The sequence below is a fragment of the Pantherophis guttatus genome, chromosome 8 (assembly GCF_059756535.1).
Source record: "Pantherophis guttatus breed Tessera chromosome 8, ASM5975653v1, whole genome shotgun sequence".
In the NCBI taxonomy this organism is placed as follows: Eukaryota; Metazoa; Chordata; class Lepidosauria; order Squamata; family Colubridae; genus Pantherophis; species Pantherophis guttatus.
The window spans coordinates 12,824,667-12,850,750 of record NC_142070.1 but is presented as its reverse complement, the minus strand read 5'-3'; the positions used below and the strand labels follow the sequence as shown (position 1 = coordinate 12,850,750).

Below are 26,084 nucleotides of genomic sequence, written 5' to 3'. Positions count from 1 at the left end.
TATGCTTTGATCATGTTTAGAAGAGGATTTATAAGCACTAGAAATCACTGTACATCTTTAGAATCAGGGCTGCTCCTACAGTGAGAATTCTTCCACCTTACTATTCCTACCATTATTCGCATGCCCTGAGCAATTCTTCAGTTGCTGCCCGGAAAGTTGAAAACATTTAAAAATGTAAAACGTTTTAAATTTCACTTGAAAAGTGGCAGACTTTTCTGTAGTTCTTTCTCTAGTTCATCCAGATTTTGGCAGTCTGGATGTGGTAAACGCATTACATGCACATACTTGTAAAGCTGTACCAGTCAGGAATCTTTCAGACTGTTATGTACCAGCTGGATGAGTAATGGCTAAAGTATGGTTGTGATTGTTGTTGTTTTGTTGCTTCCAACTCTTCATGACCCCGATGGACATCATTTTGCCAGAACTGTCTGTCCGTAATTACTTCTCCGAATTCTTTTAATGATTGTCCTTGGGTCATCACAAATGATATCAAGCTTCCGTTGGCCTCTTTTTCTATTCTCGCCAATCTTTCCAAGTGTCAAGATCTTCAGTGACTCTTGCCCTTTCGTTATATGTCCAAAAATCTAACTTTTAGCTCCGTTATCAGTGCTTCCAGGGAGCAATCTATTGTAGAAAGTTAGCACCCACCCCTCTCCTGGAAGAATGAAAGGAAATATTAAAAAGGCAGAATATTTCCCCTAAAAGAGAAATAGAAATCTTAAGGGAGACAGAAACTCAGAGCTGCAGCTCCCTGCCCCCAGCAGATATTTGCTGCCCATTGAGCAGGACTGGGCCAGTCTATCTACAAGACAATTAGACCTTCAGCTCCAGGGTGATGAGATTAAGACATGACCCTCCAGGACATTATAGGGTTATCAAGCAGCAGGGCGAAATCACCTGGGGACACCTGGGGACATTACATCAGCCCAAGGTTCAACCAAACTTGATTCAGCCAAACATGACTACACATGGGAGTCTGACTACAGCCAATAGAATACATTTCTTGCACAGGAACAGGAAGCTCAAGGGCAAGGCCCAAGAGAGGGTATAAATAACCCTCACTCTCCACTCCACTCCATGTGGTCAGCTGCCTAGGACTTCAAACCCATGTGGTCCTGTCCTTCAATAGACCATCTTTCCAATCAGCCTCCATGTTTCCAGTGTCTTTCTCCCCACTTGGAACTGAACCAGATGGATATTTCTTCCAACACTGGGTTTAGACAATCTAGACCTCCATTCTTTATTCTTCTCATGATCTAAGATATTCTTAACAGTTTTCTCCAGCACCACGTTTCAAAAGGATAATTTTTCCCCCTCATTCAGCCTTCCACAGCTGTAAACTTGCTTTATAGGCCTTCTATTTTGAATCATTAAAATGCTAAGAAAACTGCTCAATATTCTGAGCAATATCAACAGGCCAAAAACAAAAAAACAAAAAAAAACCATACCACACAATAGGGCATTGCTTGCCTTAAATTAAAACAACTCATCACTTACTGGGTGCTCCACATTAAAACAGAAATTCAAATAGAATCCAAATGTCAGTCTAGGCAGGAATACGCACACCAAGGGGACACGTCATTCTTTTTTTAAACAGTGGCTTTAGCTTCCGAATCAGATTTTGTCACTTGGTTAAAAAAATTTTTTTTAAAAAAAATAAAAAGTACAACCCCCGTGACCCCCCCCCAAGATGTGCACATCAAATTGTTCTAAGATTTTGAAGAAGTAAAACAAGCCGACTTGTAGAAACAGCTGCACAAATATTGAAAACTGCCAAGAAGCTGTGTTTTTTCAGAACTTCAGATTTTTCTCAGCTAACAGAAAAGGAAGGAAAAATGCTAAGAAGCAGATCAGTGGTGGAATTCATTTTTTTTTTACTACCGGTAAAAAAATGTGGGCGTGGCTTGGTGGGCGTGGCTTGGTTTAGTTTTGTGGGCATGGCAGGGGAGGGATACTGCAAAATCTCCATTCCCACCCCACTGCAGGGGAAGGATACTGCAAAATCCCCATTCCCACCCCACTCCAGGGGAAGGATACTGCAAAATCCCAATTCCCACCCCACTCCAGGGGAAGGATACTGTAAAATCCCCATTCCCACCCCACTCCAGGGGAAGGATACTGCAAAATCCCCATTCCCACCCCACTCCAGGGGAAGGATACTGCAAAATCTCCATTCCCACCCCACTCCAGGGGAAGGATACTGCAAAATCCCCATTCCCACCCCACTCCAAGGGAAGGATACTGCAAAATCCCCATTCCCACCCTACTCTGGGTGCCAGCCAGAGGTGGTATTTGCCGGTTCTCCAAACTACTCAAAATTTCCGCAACCGGTTCTCTAGAACCTGTCAGGACCTGCTGAATTTCACCCCTGAAGCAGATCTACTTTTTTTCGTGGATAACCTACTGGTAAAAGAACATTTTAATCTTTCTGGAAAAAAACCTTTCTTTTGAGTTTTCATAAAGAATGACAACGCAAATAGCAGCTCACTCGCTGTAAAACAAAAAGGCTCACGATTCCAACTAGAAGTATAATACTGCATAGGGCAAATAGGCCACTATTGAGCTACTTGCTTAGATTCTCAATGAAGCGATGAAAATGTTCCACGGTGGCACTTGTAATTACCAGGTGCTCCACGGTGAAATATTTTCGGTTGTCATCAACTGTAGCTGCAAGGCTACCCTCGTCACCTTTCTAGCCTTCCTCAATCCAATGCTCAGTTTTGGAAGATGAGCTCTGGCAGACAACTCAAAAGAGGCCAATTTTTTGTTACATGAGCCTAATTTTTAAAGGCAGCAGGGACTTGTTGCCAAAGAACTGATGAAAACAATTCAGCCTAACAAGGCAATTTATATTATTAAGCTATATAAAGGATTCATTTTTTATTTATTTATTTATATGCCGCCCTTCTCCGGAGACTCAGGGCGGCTTACAGTACGTTAAGCAATAGCCTTCATACTTTTGCATATTTATACAAAGTCAGCTTATTGACCCCACAAACTGGGTCCTCAATTTACCCACCTTAGAAAGGATGGAAGGCTGAGTCAACCTTGAGCCTGGCGAGATTCGATCTTACTTTAATTGCAGACAGCTGGTGTTAAATTACAGTGCTTCTGTCTGTTGAGCTAAACCAGGCTCTTTAAGCTCATTGAGCTCAGTGTTTGGACACAGGTGCAGGTTAACACTGGTTTAAACAAAAGTTACCCATTATAGAAGTTGTCATCCGAACAACGGGTCTACCTTGGTTGTCTACCTTGCTTGGCCCCAAAGATACACAATATCTCACACACACACACACCCCGCAAATTTTTTTTCCAAAGCAACATTTTTAATGTGACGGAAGAGATCAAATACATGACTGACGGATAATCAAGTTAATGACATTTAATTTCGTCCTTCGGGAGAGGGGGCGGTATAAAAATCTAATAAATAAAATAAAATAAAAATAAATAATTTAAGCTAAATTTAAATAAGTAGTGGGTTTCAAATTAGTTTGCTACCAGTTTCTCTTGTGGGCAGAAATGTCTGGGTGTGTGGGCGGAGCCTCCCGCCGCTGCCGCTACCGGTTCACCCGATCCGGGGCAAACTGGTAGCAACCCACCACTGCTAGGGACATTTTAATAAACAAAACAGAAAAGTACCCTTGAAATGACAAAGTACCCTTTGTCACCTGCATCTGCTTCTCCACAAAATTACCTCCGTACATTGTACAATTCTTCCTATGATGAATGAGCTTCTTACCCCTGTTACGAAAGTAGGACAATGGACAATGTATCCTCTCAATCATATCTTGACAGTGTTTTCTCCCTCTTGACTTGAGTCAAACAGATGCCCACAAAATATTCGTCGATTTTGGGAACAGGTGGAAGCCACATAGCATGAAGTCTAGACTCCATGGTGTATAACAGGGTATGAGATTCAACTTCACCACTGCTTCTTGGGTGGTTCGTGAGATGTTAAGTCTGGCAAACTGTCCTTCTTGTGCTTCCAAACTCTGCTTAATCATTGTTTCAACAACTGTAACCGTGAGTTTTTCTGGCAAAACTAGGACTTTGTATAATTTTCCCAAGCGAGGTTTTCTGATGACATCTCCTGGACCGATGTTTTATTTCAGAATGATGGGACTATATGTCATTTTGGTTGTCATGATACCGTGAAGAAATTTCTCGCTTTCATTCTTACGGCATGATCATTGCTGGCAAATTTCGGCTCACATCTCTGCCATCAGCATGCAAGGAATCCATCTTGCACAAATCTTCCACCAGTCAGCAGCATCGAGAATGTAAATGACAAGCTTGACAGTCACTTCAAGCTTTTGAGCGATCTCCCCGTTTGTCCTTAATCAGTTCATCCACCTTTCTCATGTAACATTTGTTGGCTGCTGGCCCAGGCCATCCACTTTGTTCTGGATCACCCCAATAGTCCACCACAATTGAGCCAAAACTTTCAGTTGCTAAGTGAGAGTGTTGTTTAGAGAGTTTTGCCCCATTTTATGACCTTTATCACCACAGTTGTTAAGTGAAACACTGAGGTTCTTAAATTAGTAACATGGTTGTTAAGTGAATCTGGCTTCCCCATTGATTTTGCTTGTAAGCTGGTCACAAAAGGAGATCAGGTGACCCTGGGACAATGCAACCGTCATAAATGTGAGTCAGGTACCAAATGTCTAAATTTTGACCATGTGGTCCCAGGGATGCCGCAATGGTTGTAAGTGTGAAAAACATTCATAAGTCACTTTTTTCAATGCCGTGGTAACTTTGAATGGTCACTAAATGAACTGTTGTAAATCAAGGATTACTTGTACTCAATTGAACATAGTTATCACCTGAAGCAGTGGGTTTGAATCCCAGAAGGGTATGGCTAACTGATGAGAGCTAAATAGCTTGAAATAGATCTATACTAGTCTCCCTTTATTTCTTTGTCGGTAAACATAAATCCAATACAAAAATAGTTTGTCACGGAAGCGACTGCCTGCAAAGGCTCCTGGATTGGAGCTGAAAGGCGAAAGCGGAAGCAGTATGCTCCGCCCCATAATTGAGTAGACCAGGTTGCCCTGATAGACCAGTCTCACCCAAAAAAAAAAAAAAAACCCACACACTTAATCTCTCCCCTGGTATGGTTGACAAAGTGAGGAGAACCTGTGTGTTAGAGGTTAATACATCTACCTAATATGCAAGCAGCCTGGGTTTGAATCAGGGTTGAAATCCAGCAGGTTCTGACAGGTTCTGGAGAACCGGTAGCGGAAATTTTGAGCAGTTTGGAGAACCGGCAAATACCACCTCTGGCTGGTTCCAAAGTGGAGTGGAAATGGAGATTTTGCAGTATCCTTCCCCTGGAGTGGGGTGGGAATGGAGATTTTGCAGTATCCTTCCCCTGCCATGCCCATCACACCACGCCCACCAAACCATACCATGTCCACTAAGCCATGCCCACAGATCTGGTAGTAAAACAAAATGGATTTTATCACTGGTTTGAATCCCAGAAGGATCTGGCTAGCTGATGAGAGCTAAATAGCTTGAAATAGATCTATACTAGTCTCCCTTTATTTCTTTGTCGGTAAACATAAATTCAACACAAAAATAGTTTGACTGCCTGCGAAAGCTCCTGGACTGGGGCTGAAAGGCGAAAGAGGAAGCAGTATGTTCCGTCCCATAATTGGGTAGACCAGGTTGTCCTGATAGACTGATAAGGTTGCCCTGATAGATAAACCCCCACTGAAGCAGCCAACATTCAGCAGTGACTTCCACTCAAAGGACCTCTTCAGCAGTCAAACATTCAGTCTCAACAGGTTGATCAAAATGAACTGACCGCTTCGATTTCGTGAACAATAGCAACACACCCTTTTCTCACACTAAGCTCCTGCCAAATGAATTAGGAGAACAGATGCCAAAAAGTTTTTGGCAATGTCAGTACCGCCATCTGTTAACAATTTATGGCATTGGAGGCATTCATTTTATTCAACCATTGCACATGTACATATGTGTATATGGATATGTATACACACAGATACAAAGCTCCAGAGGCAACCAAGATACTCAAAGGCAGGGTTTTTTTTCCCCTAAACCCCAGACATGAATGCTGAATGGAAAGAAAGACGTACAAAGTTATACGTAGAAAATAGAACCCAGAATAATAGAGTTGGAATACAAATTGTAGACAGTTGGTATACAAATTGTAGACAGTTGGTATACAAATGAATCGACAGTTGGTATACAAATGAACATTTTGGCCTTCTTCAACTATACAATTTACAGAATAAAAGGCAGAACAACAAGAGTTGGAAGTCTTCTTGTCCAATCCCCTGCCAAGCAGGAGACCCTATACCAGTGATAGCTAACCTTTTTGCCATCGTGTGCCAAAAGCATGGGGAGCATGGGTGGGTCCTCTCCCCAGCTCAAGAGTCTCTCTAGGAGCCCGGGGAGGGTGAAAACAGCCTTCCCCACTCCCCCGGAGGCCCTCCGGAGGCCAGAAACGGCCCATTTGCCGACTTCCAGTCCCACCAGAAGTTGGCAAATGGGCTATTTTGGCCTCCAGACGGCCTCCAGGGGGGGTGGGGAAGGCCATTTTTGCCCTTCTCAGGCTCCTAAAGAGACTCTGGAGCCTGGGGAGAGCAAAAATAGGGCCTCCCCCCTTCCCCCAGCCTTCTGGAGGCAGGAAACAGCCTGTTTCTCTACTTCTGATGGGCCCAGAAGGCCCGAAAATCTGCTGGCTCGCGTGCCCACCAATATGGCTCTGTGTGCCACCTGTGGTTTGCCATCACGGCCCTATGCCATTCCAGACAAATGGTTGTCTAATGTCTTCTTAAAAACCTTCAGTAATGGAGCACCCACAATTTCTGAAGGCAATCCATTCGACTGGTTAATTGTTCTCACTATCAGGAAATTTCTCCTTATTTCTGGGTTGCTTCTCTCCTTGATTAGCTTCATTTTTATAGACTTGAAAGAATAGTTACTCCCTAATTGGTTTTGCTTAACAAGGTGAAAGGAGATGGAGAGTGGTTTGAATGTGATATTTTATCCTCTATATTCCCTGTAATATAGTTCCAGATGTTTGCAAAATGTTGCAGGTTTTGACAAGAGCTTCTAAATACATTGGGCTGAATTAATTTAGGTGCCTACAAATGATAATGAGAATGTTTTTCTTAATTATTTTTTTAAATATAAAACCTTGCCAAATTTGCATACATTCAAATTGAGAAAATTGACAAATTATGTCCAGCTGCAATTTGCTAGGTCATCTCTCATCTCTTAGTTATGCAGCCTTTGCCAAGAATTGCATCCTAATTCTATATAGATCCTCTGTATAGATAAGGATAAATCATATTCTGTAATATTGAATGTATTTCAAGATGGCTGCCTTCCCTCTGGCCAAACGCAATAACAATTTCTGTCCACACTTTAAACTGAGATTATTTACAAATGTACAATCTATTTTGGGCATTCATACTTTACATTTGTCCAGCCATGCATTCAGACAGCTGCCATGTTGGCAAATGTATCATTTGTTGCCAACGTAAGTTCAAAAATGAGGCTTCAAGTGCAGAAGATTACCTTGGCTCTTGAGCTTTGATTCATGCAACTGGTTTTGCTGGAAATTTACATGTTAGAAAGACAGATATTTGCCTCAAGGGCAGAATATATATCATGTAAATGCACTGTTTTGCAAAAAAAAAAAAAAAAAAAAACCAAATAAATGAGTCTGACAAATGAAGTCCTGAGTTATTGTTTAATAATATGAAAATACACAATTTTGTTTATGGTGAGGACATATCAAAGGTCTAGTTAGAAAACGGGGAGGCTGCCCAAAAAAATAAAAATGTTTTAGCCGTGCCCCCTTTTTTTATACCTCTGTTATGTGTGACAAATATAAAAAAGGGGGCAGAATTTCATTTGCACAACTATAGCCATTATCTTGGGAATTTTTTTTAGTTTTTCCTTGCTTCCTGCCATCATTCCTAGTGATGAGCGACAAGACTTACACAGAGGAAGAAAAGCAGGATCTAAATGTGATGAGCCACACACGACACAGTGGAGTTGTTATTGGTGCCTGCCAGTGAGTTTGCCCCAGTAGGCTTGGTTTTAGATTAAATATTTTTTAATTAAAAGAGAGAGTTAAATGGGAAATGAACGTGCTTCGAGCAAGCTGCCTTCAGCATTATATTAAAGAGAGATTGCAAAGGTTACAGCTCAGTGCTTGGCTAAGCATCATCTGCCCAACCAATATGGTGCAAATTAAGCTTGGATTGGAGAGAAAACCCTGGGAATTAATGGGGGGGAGGGGCAAAAGGCGTTCTCATTGGTTGGGTCTCTGGCAAATAAGCATCCTGTTACTGGCAAGGCTTCCCAGAGTTGCCATCTTGAGAGTGGGCAAGCCTTCACTATGGCAACCACTTTGGAATCATAATATATACCACACTGTAAAAATTCTAAATGTGTCCATCGTTGAAAAGGTGGCAATAAAGAAATACTTTCAGATTTGACCAACTGGACAGGGGTGGGGATGGTAAAACAGCCTTTTTGAAGGGAGAAATAGACCAGGGTGAGATATTTAAAAGTCTAACCCACTGACCTGTTCCAAAATTAATTATAGTTCTAAGTTTCCAAAACGTGTTTAAATAAAACAACCCTCTCTCCACAGGATACTTTTCCAAGGATATGCTGGCAAGGATATGCGTAAAAAAATAAAATGGCAAAATATGTAAATAGTAAATAGTATGTAAACAAATATAGAAGTGTGAGAGAGGTTATTTTACATCAGGATTCAGAGTTCTGACTTCCAAATGCTGAGCTTTTTCCAGTCATTAGTTTAAAAACCCTGAAACTTCAAGCAGTATTCGGTATAATTTTCAGTCTAAAAACATCTCCAGATAACAGATCCAGCCATAAAAGCAAGCTTCCAAAAAGAATCCTATACAGATAGTCCCAGAGGTGGGCTTTGTCAAGTTTCGAGGTCGTCTCAAATAAATTGCATTTCAAACAAAAGTTTTTCTTTGAAGAAAAACTCCTATTTATTAAGCACGACATTCTAAACCCGACTCCATCGAAGCCAACACTGACTTCCAGACCCAAAACCCTCCCTTTCCGTTCCCCACTCCCCTGCACTCATTGGCCATCTTCCAAGTCATTCTACCCCTAATCTACTCCAGCTCAAAGGAATTTCCCCCCTGCCATCCCATCTCCTAGGGGATATTATCTCCAGGGAAAATAAGTAGGTAAAAAGTCAAACGTCCCTTTCCAGACGCCTCCGCTTCTCCTTCTTATGTCAGCACTAGAGTAAATGCAGCTTGAAGTGCTGACAGGCTTCATATAATTTAACAACTGGTTCACCCAGAATCAAATATGTGTGCGCTCACACCTTGTGCGCATGTGCGCTGCATCAAAAACACGGCAATTGTATAAGACGGGATAGCACCAGGTGGGGTGCTATCTGGCTGTAACTGAACCGGTGAATCCCACCCCTGGGTTTGCGTGAACCGGTCTGAACCGGCTGAATCCCACCCCTGGGTAGTCCTCGACTTACGACCGCAATTGAGCCCAAAATTTCTTTTGCTAAGTGAAACATTTGTTAAGTGAATTTTGCCTCATTTTCCAACCTTTCTTGCCACAGTTGTTAAGGGAATCACTGCAGTTGTTAAGTGAGCAACATGTTTGTTACCTGAATCTGGATTCCCTATTGACTTTGCTTGTCAGAAGGTCACAAAACCCCAGGATGCTGTGACCGTCATAAATATGAGTCACTTGCCAAGCGTCTGAATTTTGATCACGTGACTCTGGAGAAGTTACAGCAGTCATCAGTGTAAAAAACGGTCATAAGTCCTAAGCCAGTGCCTTTGTTACCTTGAACAGTCACTAAATGAACTTATAAGTCAAAGGCTATCTGTATCAATTCATTGCCAGTAGAGTTTACAACCAGAATTGGGACCACAATTTCCATTGATCAACAAGTGAGATGCACCTAATTTTTGCCAGTTATTAAGTGAACATGGCAGTTGAGTAAACCTGGTCTCCCACACTGACTTTCCTTGTTAGAAGCTGGTTGAGAAAGTCACAAATGGCAGTCACATGACCCTGGGATGCTGCAACCATCATAAATAGATGTTGGTTGCCAAACACCCAAATTATTATTATGACCGTGGGGATGTTGCAATGGTGACCAGTTCTAAATCTCTCTTTTTTTAAGTGCCAGACCAGTGTAACTTCAAATGGCCACTAAATGAAAAGTTGGAGTGAATCAAGGACTAACTGTACTCTGGCCCTAAACCAGGGGTGTCAAATTCGATTTCATTGAGAGCCACTTCAGGATTGTGTTTGACCTTGGGGGGCTGCGGGACATGGCCAGGGTGAGTGTGGCTAGCTTGACGTCATTTGTCGAGGCTCCGTTTTCAGCCACAACTGCCTCCTGCAGCCTTCTGCCAGTGAAAACGGAGCCTGGGCAGGCCATGGGTGGCTCTCCCGCGCTCCGTTTTCCCTGGCAGAGGCAACGCGGGCTGGTCCTTCGCTGTTTCCAGGGCAGGCCTATGAGCCAGATCTAAGAAGCCATGGGCCAGATCTGACCTGCGGGCCTTGAGTTTAACAACCCTGCCCTAGATTGTTATAAACCATGTTTTCTGGTCTGAGAGTCCTACATGGGGTCCCTGCATTCTATTTTCTGATTTCAAACACCGTCAGAGCAGTGGTGGGTTGCTATCGGTTCACACCAGATCGGGCGAACCGGTAGCGGCGGCGGGAAGCTCCACCCACCCGCCTGGATACTTCTGCGCATGTGCAGAAGCACCGCACACACAAGCGAACTGGTAGCGATGGAATTTGGAACCCGCCCCTGCGTCAGAGAACTAGTTTTTCATGGGGCTCAAGACAACATCCCTCATAGAGGGGTGACATCATGGTTACTGGCCCCAACTACCACTACTACCATACATTCAATGTAAGGTGTGAACAAGTCAAAACACAGCTTCTAAAATGGAGTGTGCAGAAGGATATACAGTACTTGACTTACAACAGTTCATTTAGTGACAACATGGTTGAAAAAAAGTGACTTATGATCGTTTTTCACAATTACAACCTTTGTAGTGTCCCCGTGATCACGTGATAAAATTCAGATCCTTGGCAACTGGTTCGTACTCATGACCTTTGCTGTGTCCCAAAGTCATGTGATTCCCCTCTTGCAACCTTTTGACAAGCAAAGTCAACAGGGAAGACCGATTCACTTAACCACCATGTTGCTAACTTAGCAAACTGCAGAGAGTCACTTAACAAATGTGGCACGAAAAGTCGTAAAAATGGGACAACGCTCACTTTAAAAATGTCTCAATTAACAACAGAAATTTTGGACTCAATTGTGGTCGTAAGTCGAAGACTACCTGCACACATAGAATGCTTTCGTAAGTTCCCAAGTTCAGGTGAGCATATGGAGATATGTAGACTGGAGGTGCTAATAAATTTGCATTTGACAGGACACGAGGATTATAGCTATAAAAGCAAAAGGCAGATGCGTCGTTAATCACAGGCTGATTTATCCATTCAGTAAAGTTACCCTTTGAATGATCGTGCAATATTGAACAAGCTTCCCATATGTTTCTAGAACATATGCCTATAACCATTGCTTTGCACATTTTAACTCACTTTTCTAATTACAGTGTAAGAAGTAAGAACAGTATTTACAGAGCTGGATCAATATGCCAAAAGAATCCAACTTTAAAGCTTTTAATCCCGTTCAAAAAATTCTATGAATCTACCATTTTCAAAAAAAAATAGCCATTGTAAATTGTTGGGTCTCAGAGTTTTATTATGCCTTGAAGCTGATAGGTTGAGCTTGTTTTAATCATGCTCAGTCTATCACTGAGTGTAATGAAAATAAAATAACTTCAGGAAAAAAATCCAATAGAATCTGGAGAAGGCAGCATTGAAGAAGAAGAAGAAAAACCTTAAAATCAGATCTAGGTGAAGAAGGAGGAGCCTGTAGCTTTCCATTTGTCATTAAATTCTGCTCCCAGTATTTCGTCTTATTGTTGGGGGCTGTTAGTTGAAATTTAAGAATATCTGGACTACAAATACACTATCTTTGTCATATGTAAGTCAAAAGTCTATCAACCTACTTGGAATTTTCATGAGCTACAAAGGTTCTAAAATGACCATCAAGATGAGATGTCAAGTTAACAGAACAAACCAAGTCAAAAATTGCTAGAGAATTTCTAGAAGCCTGCCACTCTGATAGATTAGCCATCATAGACACATTGACATAAACAGTATCCACACACTATGGAAAAAGAGACAATCAACAAGCCAAAAAAGGAACAAAAAGACCGATCAACACACAGATCAGTATAGATTAACTCCAAGATTAACATCAGACCAACAATTAGAAGTAAACAATACCACAATCAAGGTACTTCCAAAAAACAGTAAACAGCTCAACCAAAGAACCTGTTCTGAGCTAGGCTTCCCCAGCAGCACGAAGCCGAGTCCTCGTCCCGATAAACCCCTTTTATTTAATTTACAGTGAATTCCTCTCCAGCAAAGTCTTTCCTCTCCCACAGTCTTTCAATAGTTCACAATTACCAACCTTTATCAGGTTTGGAGAGTGGCCAGGCCAATATCTTTCAGACACCGCAATACTTGGCAAGAATGCAGAAATGAACTAATTGTCTCCTGAAAACACCCCTCCCCTTTTGCTCCTCTTTTATTCTCTCTGGGAGGGGCCCTTCATTGTCCACCTGTGGCCTTACTCCCAAGTCGATCCTTGTTCCTTAGCTGTTCCCTTCTTCTGGCAACTCTGCGCATGCGCACATTGGGAAGCGGCTCCAGCTGTTCGTCTGCCTCACTGATATCTGACTCCGAAGGCAGCTGATACCTGTCATATGGCTGTGGCCCCGTCTCTGTCTCTGACGCAGAGTCCTCATCAGAGCCTTCCTCAGACTCCAGGACTGGCCCATCTTCCTCCCCAACCTCCTCACTGTCTGAGTCCGCTGCCACAACAGAACCTCTAAGACCATCCCCACCAAAATTGATAAGAAAAAGCCACTAGACTATAAATGGAGAGCAAACCTACTCCTTACTAGCACTAATGATGTTACCTAGTTTGGGTAATGGATGTCTGCAAGAAAATAACCAAGCTCAGAGAGCACCAAGGACCCCTCATGTCAAGTTAAATTTTCTCTGGTACGGGATTTTATTTGGTGATCATAATTGCTTTTGTCGTTCTTTTCCCAAGAAATGCTAGTATTGAACAATTTCTAATTCTAATTTTAGCCTGTTTGTAACTCGTTCCTTTTCTAATTGTTGATCGTGTTTGAGATCAAATGATTCCACCGTATGTTATTTTTATCCTGTTTTATATTCTGCCTAGGCAAAATAGAAAGGGCTGATTAGTTCGCTGAAAGAATAACAAATAAATAATCTGACCCTCTAGTCACAAGAGAAGAATCCAGACCTAAGAAAATCTTAGTTAACTTGCACCAATGAACCCATCCAGTAACTCAATTTTGCATTTTTCAGACTGATGTGCAAAAATAGTGAACCAACATAATTATTTCAAAGATTTCTGCAGGACCTTGGAGTGGGAATTATGCAGTGGTGGGATTCAAATAATTTAACAACTGGTTCTCTGCCCTAATGACCTGCTGGGTGGGCGTGGCCATGGTGGGCATGGCCAGGAGGTGTGACAGGCAGCACTCAGCCTCCTGCACCCCCCTGGGAGCAAAAATGGGCCAGGCAATGTGCTGCCCCCCTCCCGGTGCCCATTTTGGGTCTAGTAGGCCTCCCTGCAGCCTCCTGGGAGCAAAAACGGGTCATGGAAGAGCCACCCCACCACCCTGTGCCCCGTTTTGGGCCTAGAAGGCCTCCCTGAAGCCTCCTGGGAGTGAAAATGGGCTGGGGAGCACTGCACACACACCCCGTGCCCCGTTTTGAGCCTAGGAGGCCTCCCTGGGAACCAAAATGGGGCACATGGGGACTCCTGGAAGGGGTACGGTGGGGAGGGGTGGGGCCAGCCAGCAATTTAACTATTGGATCACCCAAACTGGCCCGAACCGGCTGCATCCCACCACTGGGATTATGGGTTCTGAAGTCCAGCCCATTGGGATGAAACCAGTTTGAGGATATAGTTGGTAGAGACATTATTTTTTCCTGTGGCAGTGGCCAGAATCCAGAATACAAAGTATATCCCACAAACCTGAAATCCCCCCCTTTCCCAAATAATTATTACTAGCTGACTGAAAAGACTGATGATGTGAGTCATACATCTGTTTGATATACTCCGCCGGCATCCTTGTTCGTGGAGGAACACACAGGGCAGTGGCTCAATGGATTATTCCTTGTCTTTCTAACCTTGACAGCTTCACGGATTAAGCTAGATCACAAACTTTTGATGCTCTCTGGTGCTCCTGGCTACACTTTTTCCTGTAGAACTAACAAGGGATGACAGGCCTCAGATTCCTTATTCCAGTGGACAATTAGCACCTCCTTCAGTCAAATGCTTCTCACATATTAATGCTACTCAACCAACATAACTGAATGTGGAAAGGGGAAGAGAGACAAGGCGGGAACCAACACACTGAGCCAGTGCAGTCTTACTGGCGGATTCATTACAGTTGTGCTTTTCAGCTCAGCTGGAGAAAATTATGCAAATGTCTTTAACCTGCCTTTCCTTCTTGTCTCATGGCACATCTGCCCCCTGTTCTTTTTCCGGAAGGCCAAAATGTTGTGCAGTGAAAGGGAGGGTGGTTTTTTTTGCATGGAAAGGGGAAAAGAAAAGGGGAGGTAGTTAAGTCAGTAATCCAAAGCCCCCCTGCATCCTTTCACTGTTCTTTTTAGTCATCAACACTTTTCAAGGGCAACAACAATGTTTAGAAGGGGAAAGGGGTTTGCAGAGCTGAAATGCCAAGCAAGAAAGATGCGGAATGTTTTCAGAATATGTAGGCACCAGCCTATGCTTGTGCTTTAATCATTTGTGGATTAAAGCATACTTCAGCAGGCTAACAAATAAATTAGTTAGGGTTGAGGAATCATGGGTCTATGAGAAAGTGAGAGAGAGAGAGAGAAAGGGAGAAGGTCTGGCAAACTGCACGCAACCAAATAGTTCATTGCAGGTGGCTTTTTGTACTACTTCTTCTTTTTACTTTCTCATAGCCTACTTAGCATGCCGCCACCACTAAAATAACCCTTAGGAACAGAGCAGTGGTGGGATGCCCCCGGTATGGACCAGTTCTATAGAACCGGTAGTAAAGCTGGCAGGAGGCTCCACACATTGACCCAGATGTCATTAGAAGCGATCTGCGCACGCGCAAAAGAGTGCGCATGCACGCTTGCTTTGCTCGTGCGCATACACAATGCGAACTGGTAGTAAAGGTAAGTAGAGCCCACCCCTGGAAGAAAGCATTCTCTGGATTGGTCATAGCAGAGGTGTCAAACTCGATTTTGTTGAGGGCCGCATCAGGGTTATGTTTGACCTTGGGAGGCCAAGGTCAAACAATTCTTTATTTTATTTTTTTATTTTATTTTATTTCGAATTTATATACCGCACCTTCTCCCGAGGGACTCAGGGCGGTGTACAGCCAGATAAAAACATACAATACAAACATTAAAAAACAATTAAAAGGATATATATTAATTTGGCCCCAATTTAAGATAACAAACCAATTAAAAATTAAAAATATGTTAAAAAAATATGTTAAGCCAGCCCGGCTTGCTGAAAAAAGAAAGTTTTAAGGGCACGGTGGAAGGCACCGAGGTCTTGGATTCTCCTTATCTCTGGGGGCAGCTGATTCCAGAGGGTAGGTGCCCCCACAGAGAAGGCCCTCCCCCTGGGGGTCGCCAGCCTACATTGTTTGGCTGATGGCACCCCGAGGAGGCCCTCTCTGTGGGAGCGTACAGGTCGGTGGGAGGCGACCGGTAGCAGCAGGCGGTTTCGAAGATAACTAGGTCCTATGCCATGGAGTGCTTTAAAGGTGGTAATCAACACCTTGAAGCGCACCCAGAAGACCACTGGGCGCCAGTGCAGCTCACACAGGAGCGGTGTTATGTGGGAGCACCAGGCGGCTCGCGTAATTACCCGCGCGGCTGCATTCTGGACCAGTTGGAGCCTCCGGGTGCTCTTCAAGGGGAGCCCCATGTAGAGAGCATTGCAGTAATCCAGGCGCGAGGTGACGAGGGCATGAGTGACTGTGCACAGGGAATCCCGATTAATCTTGATTAAATTATCTTTATGTTGATATATAATTTTATTATATTTATATATATAATATAATTTTTACTCCCCCCCAAAAAATGGTGTTATTAGCTAGTTTTAGAAAATACACTTTTCCCAAAAGGTTTCCACAATTTTGGCCACTACTGTACAATACAATAAATAAAAAGGAGTATGTCTCATGGCTTAGGAGCAGCATAGAAGAATAATTCACTCCCACATATCAGAAAAACAGTGGCAGAGATGACAGAGCCATCTTCTGAAAAGCCTCTTAAGAACCAGACAAGTTTTTAATGGGAACGCAGACCCTATGATTTTAGGTGTTTCAAAAGCTATGAGTCAACTCTTTCCCAATCAAGCTCCAGTTTGGACGATTACACAGATACGGTGATGAAGTTTCCTTGCAGGACGACAGCTGTGTTCCTCTATGGTGGCAGAAATTTAGAAGGAATTTGGCAGCACCTTTTCCACCTAACGCTGCGGCTTACGAAAGTCTACGCTTTTAATAAAATGTGATTGCTGGAAACAATGCTTCCAACTTTCTGAAAAAGCCTTTGGCAGTAATATGGAATCGCTCCCACGGCCTTCATTTTTTGTGTGTGTGTTTTGTTTTGACTTCCTCATCTGTTCTTCTGCTTAGTCTTTCCTAGTGGTCTCCCCTCCAAATTCTAATTAGGTCCAGCCAGCTTGCCTACTTGGAGAACTGTCAAAGTTAGCCTAACGCTGCCATCTGCTGGAAATTACAGAACATCAACAAACTTTAGATCAGTGTTTCTCAACCTTGGCTACTTGAAGATGTGTGGACTTCAACTCCCAGAATTCCCCAGTTAGACCACACATCTTCAAGGGGTCAAGATTGAGAAACCCTCCTTTAGATTATGCCTAGCAAACAACTGGCAGCTAGTAAAAAACTTTCAGTATAGACTTCATGTGATCTCTGCATCTTGAATATAAGTTAGTACTGTTACTAAGTTAGCACCCATCCCTCTCCTACAGTGTTTTCCCGAAAATAAGACCCTGTCTTATATATTTTTTTAACCCTGAAATAAGCGCTTGGCCTTATTGCCATGTGCTCAAAAGCCCGATTGGGCTTATTATCAAGGGGTGTCTTATTTTGGGGGAAACAGGGTAGAAGAATGAAATATTTTGAGAAATATTAAAAAGGCAGAATATTATATTTCCCTAAAGGAGAAACATGTTCTTGGAAAGCAGCCCCCCACCTTTCTTAATAGCCACAGCAAGACTGGGCCAGCCTATCTACAAGACAAAAGACCTTTAGCTCCAGGATGATGGGATTAAGACATAACCCTCCAGGACATAATAGGATTATCTAGCAGCAGGGCTCACTGCATTGCGAAATCCACCTGGGGACATTGCATCACCCTCCAGGTTTCAACCAAACTTGATTCAGGCAAACATGACCCCACATGACTCCACAGGGGAGTTTGACTACAGCCAATAGAATACATTTCTTGCACAGGAACAGGAAGCTCAAGGGCAAGGCCCAAGAGAGGATATAAATAACCCTCACTCTCCACTCCACTCCATGTGGTCAGCTGCCCAGGACTTCAAACCCATGTGGTCCTGTCCATCAATAAACCATCCTTCCAATCAGCCTCCATGTTTCCAGTGTGTTTCTCCCTACTTGGAACTGAACCAAATGGATAGTAGTAGTAGGACACAGTAGTAGAGCAGTATAGTTTACTGCCTATGCCATTTTATAAACTTTTCAATGTCAGTTGCATGTGCTAGGCACCACAAAAGTGAAAATGCCTTAGATTACAGAAAATTGTAGGCACGTCCATTAGGAAAGGCATATGCAAAATACGCCCCAAATGCATCTGTATCAGAGGTGGGTTTCAGCAGGTTCTCACCAGTTCTGGAGAACTGGTAGCGGAAATTTTGAGTAGTTCGGAGAACCAGTAGTAAACATTCTGGCTGGCCCCGCCCCCATCTATTCTCTGCCTCTCAAATCCCAGCTGATCAGGAGGAAATGGGGATTTTGCAGTAACCTTTCCCTGGAGTAGGGTGGGAATGGAGATTTTACAGTATCCTTCCCCTGCCATGCCCACCAAGCTACGCCCACCAAGCCATGCCACGCCCACCAAACCACACCCACAGAACCGGTAGTAAAAAATTTTGAAGCCCACCACTGACCTATATACAGGTAATCCTCGATTTACAACAGTTCTTTTACTGACCTTTCGAAGTTAGGGCAATACTGAAAAAAGTGACTTATAACCAGTGGTGGGATGCTGCCGGTTTAATAACAGGTTCGGTGAGCGTTTGTGCCTAAGACGCTTGCGTGCTGCACTGAAAATGGAGCATTTAGAAGCTCAGCTGTTTACCTTCCAAGTCAGCAACGGTAAGTAGAACAGCGAGGGGGGAAAATCAGCTGTGCTGCGCAATTGAGATGAGCTACAAAACAGGAAATAAAGGACAGGATAGAGCTGGGGCAGGTGGGCAGGGCCAACTGATCATCGGAATTACCGGTTCTCCCGAACCGGTCTGAACCAGCTGAATACCACCTCTGCTTATACCATTTTTCACACCTAAGACTGTTGCAGCGCCCCCATGGTCACGATCAAAGCCTTATCAAAATTCAGACACTTGATAACTGACTCATATTTATGACGGTTGCAGTGTCCCAGGGTCATGCGATTCCCCTTTCGCGACCTTCTGACAAGCATATTTCAATGGGGGGAAGCCAGATTCACTTAACAACCAGCTTACTAACTTAACAACTCCAGTGATTCACTTAACAACAGTGGCAAGGCAGGTCATAAAATGGGGCAAAACTCACTTAACAGATGTCTCGTTTAGCAACAGAAATTTTGGGCTCAGTTGTTGTTGTAAGTCGAGGACTACCTTGTATTAGGAAAAACGTGCACCAAAAGACACAGAATGGGAAAAAACTTAAGGTAGGATATAATAAAAACTGAAAAAAAGTCAAGCATGAGAGGCTCCACCAATGTTTTCCTGAGCAAATAGTCTTCCAGGAGAGGACACTAGGATAACCCAAGTGTAAAAACCTTGGAGGAATGGGAAACAGGCCAATGTAAAAGTTATTTTGTGGGCTGTATATGTAAATATTTATAATGTTACCACATTAAAACACAAACAATTACGCCATTTGCTATTTATTCTGGTGCTGGGCAGAGAAATTCTTCTGTATTTTTCCTAAGAATCCTCACTCAATTTGATGAATGAAAGTTTGGCTTTAACATTTCTTCGAGGGTGGGGGAGGAAGAGTTTGGGGGGAAATTTCCAAAGTGTGGTGGGTTAATCATAGAAAATGTGCTTGAGCAGCGTCAAACCACAGTAGTCGTATTGTCACCACCCTACCCTTGAAAAAAATGTCTCATTCACAAATTTAAGGTGTGCTTTCAAAATGCCACTGGACTCCAGCTGTCACATAAGCCTCCCACATACTTTTTTCCAGGGATTTCCTCATTATCTGAAAAGGGAACACTTTCACCCCAAAACAGAAATGCAACATGAAAGACAAGACAACACAGGTACAAATCAGTCATGTAAAACCCCACAACTTGTGTTTCCATGACAACTCTGTATGCAAACCTATATACTCCCAATTAGCCAGTTTCACCAAACTACGGGTAGTCCTTGACTTACGACCACAATTCAGCCCAAAATTTCTGTTGCTAAGCGAGACATTTATTGAGTTTTGCCCCGTTTTATGACCTCTCTTGCCATAGTTGTTAAGCGAATCACTGCAGTTGTTAAGTTAGGAATATGGTTGTTAAATGAATCTGGCTTCCCCATTGACTTTGCTTGTCAGAAGGTCTCAAAAGGTGGTCACATGACCCTGGGACATTGCAACCGTCATAAATATGAGTCAGTTGCCAAGCGTGAACAAGAGTCATAAGTCTCTTTTTTCAGTACTGTTGTAACTTTGAATGGTTACTAAGCAAACTGTTGTAAGTCAAAGACCTGTGTAGACTCCATACCAGGGGTGAAATGCTCCCGGTTCGGACCGGATCGCCCGATCCGGTAGCGATGGTGGCAGGTGATTCAGAGAACCGTAGCAAAAATCCCTGAGCCCCTCCCCCCCAAATGCCCAGCTGAGCTGCGCGATCATCAGAGACTTTTTCTTTTACTTTTAAAAGCATTTTTTCTACAACCTCTTCGGCCGAGGAGGTTGTAGGAAAAAAAATGCTTTTAAAAGCCTCTGACGATCCCAACTGAGTTGCCTGATCGTCAGAGGCTTTTAAAAGCATTTTTTTCTGCAACCTGAAGAGGGTTGTAGAAAAAATGCTTTTAAAAGTTAAAAAAAAAAAGTTGGCCACGCCCACCCAGTCACATTACTCCCCCCAACCAAGCCACGCCCACAGTACCAGTAGTAACAAATTTTACATTTCACCACTGCTCCATACCTGTGTATGAAGATAGATTGAATGAACTCTGCAGAAAAGACTACAAAGGAAAAATATGGCAGCATCCAGATACATTAAAGGATGTTATAAAGAAGATGGCAAGGACTACTATTACAAAAATGTGGACCAGGAATAAAGAAGTAAAAAATAACAAGTATTTAAGCTGTTACTTTGCTTAAGTATGAGGTAAAACCTTCCGAATTGTCTACCATAATCTATTTATGAAGACCATGGATTCTTGCTCATCTCTGGAGGGCTTTTTTTTTTTTTTTTTAAATATGGATAGCTACCTCCTGAGAATAGTTCATCTGGTTTTTCTACCCATTGTAGAGGGTTGGACTAAGTCAGGGGGTCTCCAAACTTAGCAACTTTAAGACTTGTGGACTTCAACTCCCAGAATTCTCCATCTAGCATGGCTGGCTGAGGAAATCTGGGAGTTAAAGTCCACAAGTCTTAAAGTTGCCAAGTTTGGAGACTCCTGGGCTAGGTGATGCTCTAACAGTCTAACTTGTTAATTCTATGGTTCTTTTCAGTCATTTGGTCTACACATTTATTTTCTCCCAAATATAAAATAGAGATCAAACAAAGATAAATAAGAAAATGTAGATGGAACAATACCATCACATAGTTGAGAAAATCAATGCCACGTTTCCCTTTATATAAACCACCGTACATTGTCAAATAAATATGTGCTAGCTGAATTGTCAGAATACAGGAAAACACTTGGAAAGCGGTTCATGAAAACCTTGACATTTCGTTCTTCCAAAGAGAAGTCTTGTTTTGAAAAGATTTACCTCTCATCACACCAGGCATTTATTTAACCACATCTCAAAAACCTAATCTCACCTTAAACAGAAAATACTCTCTCCCTTAAAAAAAAAAGTACATGATTTGTCATCTGAACTGCATTGCAGAGATTTTGGAGATTTCATTGACAAGAACTGATTTGGTGCCGATATTGAAGACGGGGAGCGTTTTCATGATTTTTACAACTTTTGCCATTCTAACTGGAGGAACGATCAGAAAAACCAATCACGGGGACATTCAAAATGTTTTGAGACTTTTCATGCAGGTGTATTGCTTTGGAATAAGAGCCTGCTAAGGAAGAAGCTGAAAAAAAAATGGCAAGTCTTTTTAATATAAGAAATTTAGGACAGAAGATTTTATAGATCCCCCCTCCCTGCAGCTGAGATGCAAACTCCAATTTTAACTTTCAGAGAAGACAAACGCCAAGAAGCGCCACTACGACTCAATTTCTTTCATTCAAATGTAGATCACCCTTGAAAAGCCTTTAAACTCCCTACTGCAACGTCTCCAAAATTGCATTAGGAAGAAACTGTGGTATCCACAACGAGGGAGTTTTGACCGGCTGGAAGATCGTATTCTTTGCCTGGCATTCCATCACTTGAAGCGAATGGTATTTTAATGCCACTTACCCTGTTCCTAGCAGCTGAACTGATCCACTGCCGGCACTAATTCCAAACCCAGAGCCTTCACTCTTTCCGAAGATGAAAAAAGCAAAACGGAAAAGAAAAAAAGGGGGGGGGGAAAGCACAACCCTCTCCAGAAGGCAAGAGAACATTCAAATCAAAGTGAAAGTCCCTATAACTCCAGTTTCAAAAAGGAAATGCAGACAGGCTAAATAAAGCCGCCACTGTTGTGAAAAGTTTTTGGTTCCCTCTAGTCTTCCTGTTGAACGCTGACACCAAATGTCAACGCTCAAGGCTGAGCCTCAGCTGTACTTGAATGAGGAGCGAGGCTCAGAATCCACAGCTGAGGCGGGGTCCAAAATGTGTTAATATACAACAGACTAGTAAGTGGGCAAGGCCAACCTTCACCCCCTCCAGCAGGTTTCGGGTTTCACCCAGCAACTGGTAGCTTTGCAGCAAGCGAAGGCTGTTGGCTCTAGCTGAAGGGAGTCCCTTCTTAACCGACAGCTCATTCCTCAACTATCTCTGGACCCCCGCGTGGTAGGGCCCCTCCCTCCCCTGGGTGGTGTGGGAAGTGCCATGTGGAAACATTATCCTGCCTTGCTTTCCTCCCAGCCTGCTTTCATCCGATGAAAGTGAATTGGCTTGCAATGTTTCTCTCCCTGAAAAGAAAGAAGAGCTTGGTGGGCAATGCAGATGCATGAATCTGGAGTTCTCCGTTACGAGGTGACCAAAGGCCATTTGATCGTATTTTTGAGCCTTCCAAGTGCTTTTCCTGATTAAGTTAAATTTCTAAAGAGGGCATAAGGTTGGACCTCCTCCGATAAAGGAGAAATATTTGTAGCTCGTCAAGGCTATGGTTTTCCCAGTTGCAATGTATGGCTGTGAAAGTTGGACCATAAGGAAGGCTGAGGCTGAGGCCTTTGAACTATGGTGATGGAGAAGACTCCTGTGAGTCCCTTGGACTGCAAGGTGAACAAACCGGTCAGTCCTAGAGGAGATCAACCCTGACTGCTCTTTAGAAGGCCAGATCCTGAAGATGAAACTCAAATACTTTGGCCACCTAATGAGAAGGAAGGACTCACTGGAGAAGAGCCTAATGCTGGGAATGATTGAGGGCAAAAAAAGAAGGAGATGACAGAGAATGAGGTGGCTGGATGGTGTCACTGAAGCAGTCGGTGTGAACTTAAATGGACTCTGGTGGATGGTAGAGGACAGGAAGGCCTGGAGGAACGTTGTCCATGGGGTCATGATGGGTCGAACATGGCTTCGCAACTAACGACAACATTTGTACTCACGGGTGAAATGAAGGGTCCTTGGTGTTCTCTGAGATTGGTTGTTTTCTTGCAACTCCTTTTTTTTTTCCAGATGGAAAAGGTGAACATCTGGTGAATTTTCAGGCGGAAGGAGGCATATCAGAAAGCCAGAACATCAGCATTAACAGTCTCCTTCATCTCCATCAGTTAAATTAGCTGAAAATAACAGCAGGACCTCTTCAAAATAAGGAAAGGGGGAAAAAGAAGCCTGTCTGAAAGAGAGACAACCTCTTGACATGTCCTGTCCAGACCATGTCTACTATGATTGATGGATTCTGCTGCTTCATTATCCCACCTGAACTGGTAAATGAAGAAAGGAGAGAAAACACCTTTAATAAAAACAACAAAAAATAAATAAATCTGTCACTGCAGTTAAGTGAGAAAAGTAGCAGAACACTTCTCAATTTCATCTATGGGATTTTTATTATTATTATTATTTTGAAGCCCATCTTTTTCCTGTTCCATTAATGAAGCAGGGTATTTTTGTACAGTTGTATGAAGTTGTATGGGGGAGATGGTGGCTCAGTGGCTAAGACACTGAGCTTGTCGATCAAAAGGTCGGCAGTTCAGCGGTTCGAATCCCTAGTGCCGCGTAACGGGGTGAGCTCCCGTTACTTGTCCCAGCTTCTGCCAACCTAGCAGTTTGAAAGCACGCAAAAAATGCAAGTAGAAAAATAGGGACCATCGTTGGTGGGAAGATAACAGTGTTCCGTGCGCCTTTGGCGTTTAGTCATGCCGGCCACATGACCACGGAGACGTCTTTGGACAGCGCTGGCTCTTCAGCTTTGAAACGGAGATCAGCACCACACCCTAGAGTCGGGAACGACTAGCACAGATGTGCGAGGGGAACCTTTACCTTTACCTTATGAAGTTGTATGAAGAGGTGTTGGTGGAGTGACACTGGAAGAGAGACAGACTTACCAACAACTGAAATGCAGCATGGAAACCGGACAATGTGACTTGAGCTGGTCCAAAATGGAAAATATTACTCATGGTCACAAAGCACAGGAGGAATTTGGGTAAACTGTTCATTGGGGTATCTCGAGGCTAGTACGTCACGTGTTTCTGCCTCCAGAAATGGAAGACGGATCATGTTCAATCTTGGCTAAGCTGGAAGCGCTGCTCTGCCTGTTATCTCTGTGCTGAGGCCTCCAACAGCTGACCCTGAGCACATGCTGCCTTGAATAAAGACCACACCTCTTGCCTTAAAGACTGCTGTGATTTTTTTCTGCACGACAGATTTTGGACAAGTGTTTCCTAGCTCCATTTGTCACTTCTTCATCTTAACCACATCACTGGGGTCTTCCCCCTTCAGAAATATCTTCCTCTACTATTCTAAAATGAAAACTGCTCTTGGAAACCTCCAGGTTTTTCTATCATTTGATCTGTTAGCTTTCTTTATTTCCTAGAATGCAGAGAAGTGCAACAAGGATGATTGTGGTTGGGCTGGAGGCTAAAACATATGAAGAACAGTTGCTGGAATTCGGTATGTCTAATACAATTTAATGAAAAGAAGGACAAGGGGGTGACACGATAGCAGTCTTCCAATATTTGAGGGGCTGCCATGAAGAAGAGGGGCTGAACCTATTCTCCAAAGCACCTGAGGACAGGACAAGAAGCAATGGATGGAAATTAATCGAGGAGAGAAGCAACCTAGAAATAAGAAGAAATTTCTTACCAGTTAGAACAATTAATCAGTGGAAAATCTTGCCTTCAGAAGTTGTCTATGGTCAATACAGAATCCAGAGGTGGGTTTCAGCAGGTTCTGACCAGTTCTGGAGAACCGGTAGTGGAAATTTTGGGTAGTTCAGAGAACCGGTAGTAAAAATTCTGACTGGCCCCGCCCCCATCTATTCTCTGCCTCCCAAGGCCCAGTTGATTGGGAGGAAATGGGGATTTTGCAGTAACCTTCCCCTGGAGTAGGGTGGGAATGGAGATTTTACAGTAACCTTCCCCTGCCACGCCTACCAAGCCACACCCACCAAGCCATGCCATGCCCACCAAGCCACACCCACATAACCGTTAGTAAAAAATTTTGAAACCCACCACTGACAGTATCCCACTAGAAAAACTAGAGTCATAGATTAGAGATAAGATACAATCATTGGATGAAATTTCATTAATAAGAATGTTCTATGGCTTGCAAACATCCTGATGCTATTTTTGCAGGAGTTCTGCAGACGTGGGTTTTCCTTTTCATTTGTTTATACAGATAGTCCTCAACTTACAACCACAATCGAGCCCAAAATTTCTGTTGCTAAGCGAGACATTCATTAAGTGAGTTTTGCCCCATTTTACGGACCTTTCTTTCAACAGTTGTTAAAGGAATCACTGCAGTTATTTAGTTAAATGAATCTGCTGTCAGCTTTGGAAGCCATATTAGGCCGGAAGCTTCCATGCTGCCACCTTCTCATGTGTGGGAAAGTAGGAGGGGGGATTTAGTAGAGGGAATGTAGTTAGACATAATAGCATTCTTCCCGTCGGTCAAGGTCAGGGCGATCCTGCATCTGGAGAAGGAGTGTTCAGAGTGCTGTCTCGAGATGGGACGGATGGTGACTAAAGCATGTGATTGACTGAGGAGTGAGGGGATGGTTTGGGGGGGTTTGATTTACTGAGGGAAAATCCGGACCTTTCAGATTCGGGTTTTCCCAGATGTGCCAGTTTACCTATTCTAGTAAATAGAACTTTGAAAAATGCTTGCTTCAGAGTTTTTACTTGGAGTTGGGGTTTTTTCTGGAATGCTGACATCTGCCTTCCCCATTGA

The 26,084-nt window shown here is 43.2% G+C and overlaps 1 protein-coding gene across 1 annotated transcript in view; it reads right to left on the bottom strand.

The window, feature by feature from the left end:
• ARHGAP24 (Rho GTPase activating protein 24) overlaps positions 1-22,527 on the bottom strand; it is a 473,398-nt gene extending 450,871 nt beyond the window's left edge. Inside the window, exon 1 of the mRNA XM_060686979.2 lies at positions 22,011-22,527. The gene's annotated coding sequence lies outside the window, so the exon portion shown is untranslated. The remainder of the gene's footprint in view (positions 1-22,010) is intronic.
• Positions 22,528-26,084: the final 3,557 nt, after the last annotated feature.